General features: G+C 36.5%; 1 non-coding gene across 1 annotated transcript; it reads right to left on the reverse strand.

Moving 5' to 3' along the window:
- Positions 1-756: 756 nt before the first annotated feature.
- Positions 757-864, reverse strand: LOC112670238 (U6 spliceosomal RNA). The gene has a single exon (XR_003142821.1). It is a non-coding gene; the product is annotated as a U6 spliceosomal RNA (small nuclear RNA).
- Positions 865-8745: the final 7881 nt, after the last annotated feature.

The following is an 8745-nucleotide window of genomic DNA, read 5'->3' on the forward strand; positions in this document are numbered from 1 at the left end:
TTAAGTCAAATCAGTTGATTTCCCTACATAGGTCATTTTGAGGCTAATCTAGAATAATGCAAAGCATCGTTTGTAGTTTGACTCTCAAAACGCAATATATAATTAGAAGCAGTTAAATTTTTCCATCAATTCAGCACTGTTTTTTTTACTACCATGAGCTATGGCTGATCTAATATTTTGCTGCATGGTGTGGTACAATTTAAATATACATGCTGACATCAGGACAGACAGCATTAATGCAGGCAATATGTCTGAATGAAAACACCATTATATTATTACTATGAAAAATGGCTATATCAGCAGAGTATTAGGGATGGAGGCTGAGTAGAAGGACATTAACCTTGCACTCAATTTTGGTCTCACATCTCTGACTCCCTCATGTAGTTATTATAGAACATAAAATGCATAATAGTTTAAAAAGTCAGGGGAGGCACAATATAATGGTTATCTTAGAAAAATGGTAGGAGCAGCTGGCAGCTTAATTTCAAGTTTTGTGGAAATGGTTTAAAATGGACACTGTGCTAATCATTTTCTACAAAAAAAAATTAAACATTTTACTTTTGGATGAATTTACACTTTCACTGAGATATGTTAAAAGGTGCTAGGAATAATAAAAACAATGAAAACTGGAGCAGCCTGGCTCAGTGGTTTAGCACCGCCTTCAGCCCAGGGCCTGATCCTGGAGACCCGTTATCGAGTCCCATGTCGGGTTGCCTGCATGGAGCCTGCTTCTCCCTCTGCCTGTGTCTCTCATTAATGAATAAATAAAATCTTTACGAATTTGTATGTCATCCTTGCGCAGGGGCCATGCTAATCTTCTCTGTATCGTTCCAATGTTAGTATATGTGCTGCCGAAGCAAGCACTAAATAAAATCTTTAAAAAAAAAACACAATGAAAACTATAACATCAAACCCCCTGTCTTAAAGATGTCCGCCAAGGAAATTAATGAAAAAAGACTGGATGAGGTGAAGTTAATTTTGAAATTGAAGGTGGTTTCAAAGAGCAAAGCAGTACTAGAATTTGTATATGGAGTGTAGAAAGACATGACATGGAGAAAAGTCAGGCTCATTTTGGCAGGAGGTGTGCAGTTCCTGGGGAAGTTGGTGGACCAATGTTATGCACCCTAATCTTACAAATCGTCTCTGGTGAGCTTAAGTGGACACATACAATATATATTTTTGGTGAGTTTTTTCAGAGTAGTTAACTATCAAATAAACAACCCCCAAAACTATGGTTCCTTGAACGTGTATGTGTATGTATATATTTCTTTCACTAAGCATCTTTTTCTCCAATGAATGATCTATACAGTTTACCTCCCTGACTCTATGCCCACTTCCAGCTGGCAGCAGAAATAGGGAAATCGGAGTATCCGGTTCTGCTTTGTCAATTAGACCAGTAATCTGCATATGGGTTTCCTTTATTTTTTCTTGAGCCCATTATACATGTTGATGTTGTTGTTTTTAATGAAGAGTGAAAGAGAGCTGAGAATACACATTTGTATGTGACAGGTCTTTTCTATAGACTATTATTTTAAAAGGACATTTACACACACTGTACTCATCTTTTGAAAAAGCTAATGAGAATGTTTACTGATTGCCAAGCTGTAATTTCAAAGACGAAATGGTGGGAAAATTGATCTACAAGTATTAAAGTGTTCTTGGTTTTGTGGTATTATGGTGACGGGGAAAGATCACATATTTCCCAAGACTCAAATCTGTTAAGTACTCATTCTGGCCTATTACAGAGATTTGAATTTTTCTTTCAAAAATTTTTCTTGCTGACGAAGCTAGGTGCCACTAGCCATGGGATTTCAAAACTTCCCCTTAAATGGGCTTAGAATGTATATAAAAGAGAAGTTGAGCATTCCTTTTTATTTGTGGTTATCTTGGTAACCGAGAGTTGAAGAAGGGTCCATCACATTGCCAGGGCATCAACATCACTGCTGTTCTCTAGCACTTACTCCTCAGGTTTTCATACATATTAGAACTTGGCTACTAACATGGTTATGCCATGCTGAGGCCAAATGCAGAATTTTTGGAAAGATATTATTATTCAGTAGACTGAGTTTTGGGAAGGAGTTTGTTTCACCTTGCTGACTGAATTGCTTATAAGAAAATGAGGCTATTTTTGGATCTCTTTTCATTCTATTAATGTCAGCTCTGTTGAAGCTCTTTGATTCTTCTACTTTGTTGCTTAGAAACATTTTATTAAATATTGTCAGTGCTTCAATCTGATCTGATTTAAAATGTTGCTTTTATCTGTCAATGTAGAATGAACTTTTGCTTTGCCATTTTTTCCAGTAATTGTGTTCTAAGTTATTTATAGACAGAAAAAGGGTAGGTCAGTGTAAGTTTTATTGACAGAAGAATGATAGGTCAGGGTAAGCCAATATATGCCATATCTATTTTAAGGGCATAGGATGGGGGTTGGTCTAGCAAAAGTTTGTGATAGGCAAAAACACTAATGATGGGTGTTCTTAACATTCTTCATCTCTGACCTTTAGAAATTAAGAGGAGGCAGACGAGGGATTCAACCCCATTTCAAAGTCCTTCCAACCACTGATCCTATTTCCATCCTGACCTGTCACCATCTACCAGAAATTCTACTGTTAGTGATATTTCTTTGATCTTGTTTAAAAAGTTATAGGGAAAAAAAATAAAATAAAAAAATAAAAATAAAAAAAATAAAAATAAAATAAAAAGTTATAGGGCTCAAAGTTACTTGGAAGTTTGTTGAATAGCTGGATGGGCATAAGATCTAGTAGAAGTGGGGTATAAGATAGGAAGCTGGTGAAAACTGAGGCATCAGAATGAGGAGGAAAAGATGAAAGTTAGAAGGTGGAGGAACTGACAAAATCAAGATTACATATTTCACCTCCCCCAACCCCCACATTTAATTTGGCCTGATTTCCTCAAATTGCTGCTTTATAAAAGGGTTAACTGGGTCAGTAACTCATGTTAAACCTGACCTGCTAGTCTGGGAAAACTCTAAATGCTATCTTTAAAAGTAACACCCAACTCATACCGTCTCAATAATGAAACACCGTTTGTTATTAATAGCTACATTTCAAATTAACATACTTATATTATGTCTACCATTAGAAAGGTTTTTAGGTGGTTTAGAATTGTTACTGTAATGCTTGAAGTTATTTAAACCAAATGAAATAAAACTTCCCAAATGGCCACTCCAACTAATACACACACATTTCACATTTTTATGTGATGCCTGTACTTCATACTTCCTATTAGAGAAAGGGCATTGCCATATTATACCGTGGACTTGACTGTTTTGATTCTCATACTCTGTATAACATTTAATTCTCACTGTTTCAGAATCTCTTAGCTTGCTGGCTGATTGGCTTCAACTTTAGAGCCGTCGACCTTAAATAATAGTAGCTACATCTAAAACCAATGTTTTATACTTAAAGAAAATCTTGTTACTGAAACATACACAGGAGGTCAGACTTCCTTAAAGGATCAAGTTTTATGAGTAAACTGATGATGTTTAAGGAAGAATACTTTGTCATTTATGAAAAGATTTCTGAGAGATGCTAATGGGGGCACAAGCCTGGAAGAAAATATTCAAATTAATTGTAATCTGATTATGTCAATATTACTTCTAAAAACAAATAGATTTCAAGCCATGATTCAGGAAGCAAAAGCCAATAATAACTTGGTGTGGAATTACTATTTTTGCCCATATACATCTGGGTGGTTGAAGTATTCTGATTGTATGATTAGGCACAAGTCCAAGCTGTAGAAATACTATGCTCTAAAATAGTTATGTGGGAAACCATTGGAAATGTGTCTCAGCCTCTGAGATTTCAACCTGATGAATCAGTACATTCCCCACTCCAGATATTTGACATTTATACTTCATTAGCAAACAAACATACAAAGAAACAAACAACAACAACAACAAAAAAAACCGCATGTTTTCTAGCACTTTATACTAATGGCCATAATCGTGGTTGACAATATTATATAATTCTAGTATTCTGGGGATATCATGATGTTTGATGGTTATATTTGCCTCCCTGAGCTTTAAGACAGCTGGAAAACATAAAGGTAATGAATGACAAGATATTTCTAGACAAAATGTGGGCCTTCTAAGTGGAAAGCTATTCATAAATAATTAATCTGTATATATGTGGGATCTAAAAACCTAAGTGTCCCTGTGAAATGTTTCTCTTTGTATATGATAATTCTCAACTTAAATTTCATGAACAGTCAAAATGTATAGCATGTACTCTTAGTTTGTTTTCTTCTTCTTTCCCCCCTTCTCCTCCCCTTCTTCCTCCTCCTCTTCTTCTGTTGTTGTTATTGTTATTGTTTCAACTGATGGTCAGTTTCAATGCCCTAAGATCTAGGACTATGAAAAAGAATTATCCTTTGATAACTTTAGTGATATACTGCTTATTACTTATGACTGACATATTGAAGATAGATGGAGGTATCAGGTTTGGTTGAGGCTACTGGAAATTTCTTCCTCTCAAGTAGCAACTGAGGTAAAGTGCTAGATCTGAAAAAAAAGAAAAAATATGTATGAATGTAATTTTCATAGACCGAAGATTCTATGGTTACAAAAACCATGAACTGATTTCAGGGATGATAACAGTAATAGGAATTCTTTAGGTTTAGAGAATTCAAGTCTTTTCCATGCATATATCATCAACTAATTTATGACAAAAGGGTCAAGAATATAAAATAGTTAAAAGGATAGGTAGTGCTGGGAAAACTGGACAGTAATATGCATAAGAATGAAAGTGGATCCCTATCCTACATCATATACAAAAATCAACTTGAAATAGATTAATGACTTGAACATAAGATCTAAAACCAGAAAACTCATAGAAGAAAACATAAGGAGTAAGCTCCTTGTTATCAATTTTAGCAATTATTTTTTGGATTTGACACCAAAAGTAAAGGAAACAAAATAAAAAGTAAACAATTGGGGCTACATCAAATTAAAAAGCTTCTGTGCTGCAAAGGAAACATCAATAAAATGAAAAGACAACCTGTGGAATGGAAGAAAATATTTATAAATCATATCTCTGATACAGGGTTAATATCCAAAATATAAAAAGAACTCAACTCAATAAAAAAAAAACCCAAATAATACAGTTTAAAAATGGGCAGAGGACCTGATTAGACATTTTTCCACAGAAGACATACAAATGGCCAACATGTACATGAAAAGATGCTCAACAAAACTAATTACCAGGGAAATGCAAATAAAAAATACATTGAGATATCAGCTCATATCTGTTAGAGTGGCTATCATCCAAAAACAAGAGATAGCAAGTGTTGGCAAGGATGTGGAGAAAGGGAAACTCTTGTGCACTATTGGTGGGAATGTAAGTTGGTGTAGCCACTATGGAAAACAGCATGGAGGTTCCACAAAAATTAAAAAATTGAACTACCATATGATCCAGCAATTTCATTCCCGTGTACTTATCCACAGGAAACAGAATTACTATCTCAAAGAGATATCTACATCCTCAAGTTCATTGCAGCATTATTGTTAATAGCCAAGACATGGAAATAATCTGTTTATCAACATATAAATGGATGAAGGACTGTGAGAAGTAGGAGTGGAAAATGGTGGCAGAGTAGGAGGATCCTAGGCTTGCTTCATCTCGTGAATATAACCAGATAACTATCAAATCATTCTAAATATCAGAAATTGACCTGAACAAAACCAACTCCACAACTAAAGGTAGAGAAAACGCCACATCAGAGAAGTTAGGAAGTGTAAACCACCATTTGGGAGGGAAATGGACTGTGGCCACTGTGGTGGGGAGGGAGACAGTTTCAGAGAAGGGAGAGAGACAGACTGAACCACAGGGGAAAATGAATCTCCATAGCAATTGGCTTGGAAAATGCGAGGGCCTGAATTTTGTGAGCTCTTGCAACTAGTGGGCTCAAAGCCTAAAGTTTTAAAGGTCAGCATTCCTGGCTCTGAGAAAGCTTGGAGGACATTGAGGCTGCTTTTGGACAGAGGAAGGGCAAACAGCCTGTGGATATACAGCATGCAAACAGTGATCCATAGAATGCCTGGAACACAGAGTGGGGAGGTTAGTTGCTTATCTTGGAGCAAGTCCCCAGAGAGGCAGTATGCATGGAGAGACCTCTCTGGGAACAGAGTAACTGTCAGGCACCATTTCCCTGCCCTGTACCCAGAATAAACACAGGACCACCTGTGAAAACCAGTGAAGCTCCAATACTCACTACCTACCTTGCTTATACCAAACCCTGCCCCTCTGTGCTCCTGTGGAACTGCCTTTCCCAGTCACACTTACCTCAGTCCCAGTGTAGTAGGCCCCCTTCCCCAGGAATTTGTCCTGAATAAAAGAGCAAGATAAGGCCATGGCTGGAGATCTAAGTGAAGCAGATATAGGAAACATGCTTGATGGAGAGCTTAAAGCAATGATTGTAAAGATACTCTCTGGACTTGGGAAAAGGGGAGGGGACATCAGTGAGACCATTAACACAGAGATAAGGAATAGCATAGCAGAGATAAAGGGCTCAATAAATGAAATGAGAAACACACTTAATGGAATAAACAGCAGGCTAGAGGAAGCAGAGGAATGAATTAATGGCCTAGAAGACAGAGTAATGGAAATTAATTGAGCTTCACAAAAGAGAGGAAAGAAGAATTTCACAAAATGAGAATAGACTTAGGGATCTCAGTGACCCCATCAAATATAATAACATTCATATTATAGGAGTCCCAGAAAAAATAGAAAAGGGGACAGAGACTATATTTGAAGAAATAATAGCTGAAAACTTCTAATCTGGAAAAAGAATCATATCTAGATTAGGAGGCACAGAGAACTCCCAAGAAAATAAAAAAAAAAAAGCACATTCACACTGAGACATATTATAATTAAAATGGCAAAGTATATGATAAAGGAAAAATATTGAAAGCAACCATAGAAAAGAAGACAGTTACATACAAAGGACCCCCCCCCCCCCACAATTAGGCTATCAGCATATTTTTCAGCAGAAACTTTCCAAGCCAGAAAACAGTGACATGATAAATTCGACTGGGAAAAATTTGCAACCAAGAATACTCTATCCAGCAACGCTATAATTCAGAATAGAAGGGAAGATAGAATTTCCCAGACAAACAAAAACTAAAGGAGTTCATGACCATTAAACCAGTCCTAAAAGAAATATTCAAGGGGACTCTTGGAGTGGAGAGGAAAGACCAAAAATCACAGTATGAAGATAGGAAACTCAAAAGCAGTAAAAATGACTATTTTTGTAAGAAAAATCAGTCAAAGAACTCACAAAACAAAATATGTAAAATATGACACCATATACATAGAATATGGGGAGGAGAGAGGAGTAAAGAATGGGTTCAAACTTAAACAGCCATCAACTTAATATAGACTGTGATATGCAGAAGATGTTATATACAAACCTAATGATAACCACAAAGCAAAAACCACTAATAAATGTGCAAAGAATATAGAGAACGAAATCCAAATATACCACTAAAGAAAACCAGCAAACCATGAAGAGAAAGACAAGAAAGGATCAGATAAAATATTCAGAAACAATCACAAAACAAGTAATAAAATGGCAATAAATGCATTTCTATCAATAATTACTTTGAATCTAAGTGGACTAACTGCTTTAATTAAAAACCACAGGGTGGATAAAAAAACAAGATCTATATGCTACCTACAGGAGACTCATTTTAGACCCCAAAAACATAAAGGTTGACAGTGAGGGGATGGAATACATAAAAATACATTCGGAATAGATTAAAGACCTAAATGTGAGACCTGAGACCATAAAAATTCTAGAAGAGAGCACAGGCCATAACTTCTTTGACTTTGGCTGTAGCAGCTTCTTTCTAGATATATCTCTCAAAGCGAGGGAAACAAACGCAAAAACAAACTTTTGGGATTACATCAAAATAAAAAGCTTCTTTAAAAAACCCTTCTGCTCATGAAAGACTCCTAACTCTAGGAAATGAACTAGGGGTGTTGGAAGCAGAGGTGGGCGGGGGGTGGGGGTGACTGGGTGACAGGCACTGAGGTGGGCACTTGACGGGATGAGCACTGGGTGCTATTCTATATGTTGGCAAATTGAACACCAATAAAAAATAAATTTATAAAAAAAGAAAAAAAAAAGAAAAAACCCTTCTGCACAGTGAAGCAATCAACCAAACTAAAAGGCAACATATAGAATGGGAGAAGACATTTGCAAGTGGCATATCCAATAAAGGGTTAATATCCAAAAAATATAAAGAATTTATAAAACTCAATACTCCTAAAATGAGTAATCCAACTAAAAATGGGCAGAAAAACATGAATAGACATTTCTGCAAAGAAGACCTACAGATGGCCATCAAGCACATGAACAGATGCTCATCATCATTTACCATCAGGGAAATGCAAATCACAACTACAATGAGACATTACCTCACACTTGTCAGAATGGCTAAAATCAATAACACAAGAAACAACAGGTATTGGCAAGGGTGTGGAGAAAGGGGAACCCTCTTACACTGTTGGTGGGAATGCAAACTGGTGCAGGCACTCTGGAAAACAGTGTGGAAGTTCCTCAAAAAGTTAAAAAATAGGGGCACCTGGGTGGCTTAGTTGGTTAAGCATCTGACTCTTGATTTTGGCTCAGGTCATGATCTCAAGGTTGTGAAACTGAGCCCTGCATTGAGCTCTGCGCTGGTTGTGGAGCCATCTTAGGATATTCTTTATCCCTCTCCCTCAG

This window comes from Canis lupus, chromosome 25 (assembly GCF_003254725.2).
Source record: "Canis lupus dingo isolate Sandy chromosome 25, ASM325472v2, whole genome shotgun sequence".
Lineage (NCBI taxonomy): Eukaryota > Metazoa > Chordata > Mammalia > Carnivora > Canidae > Canis > Canis lupus.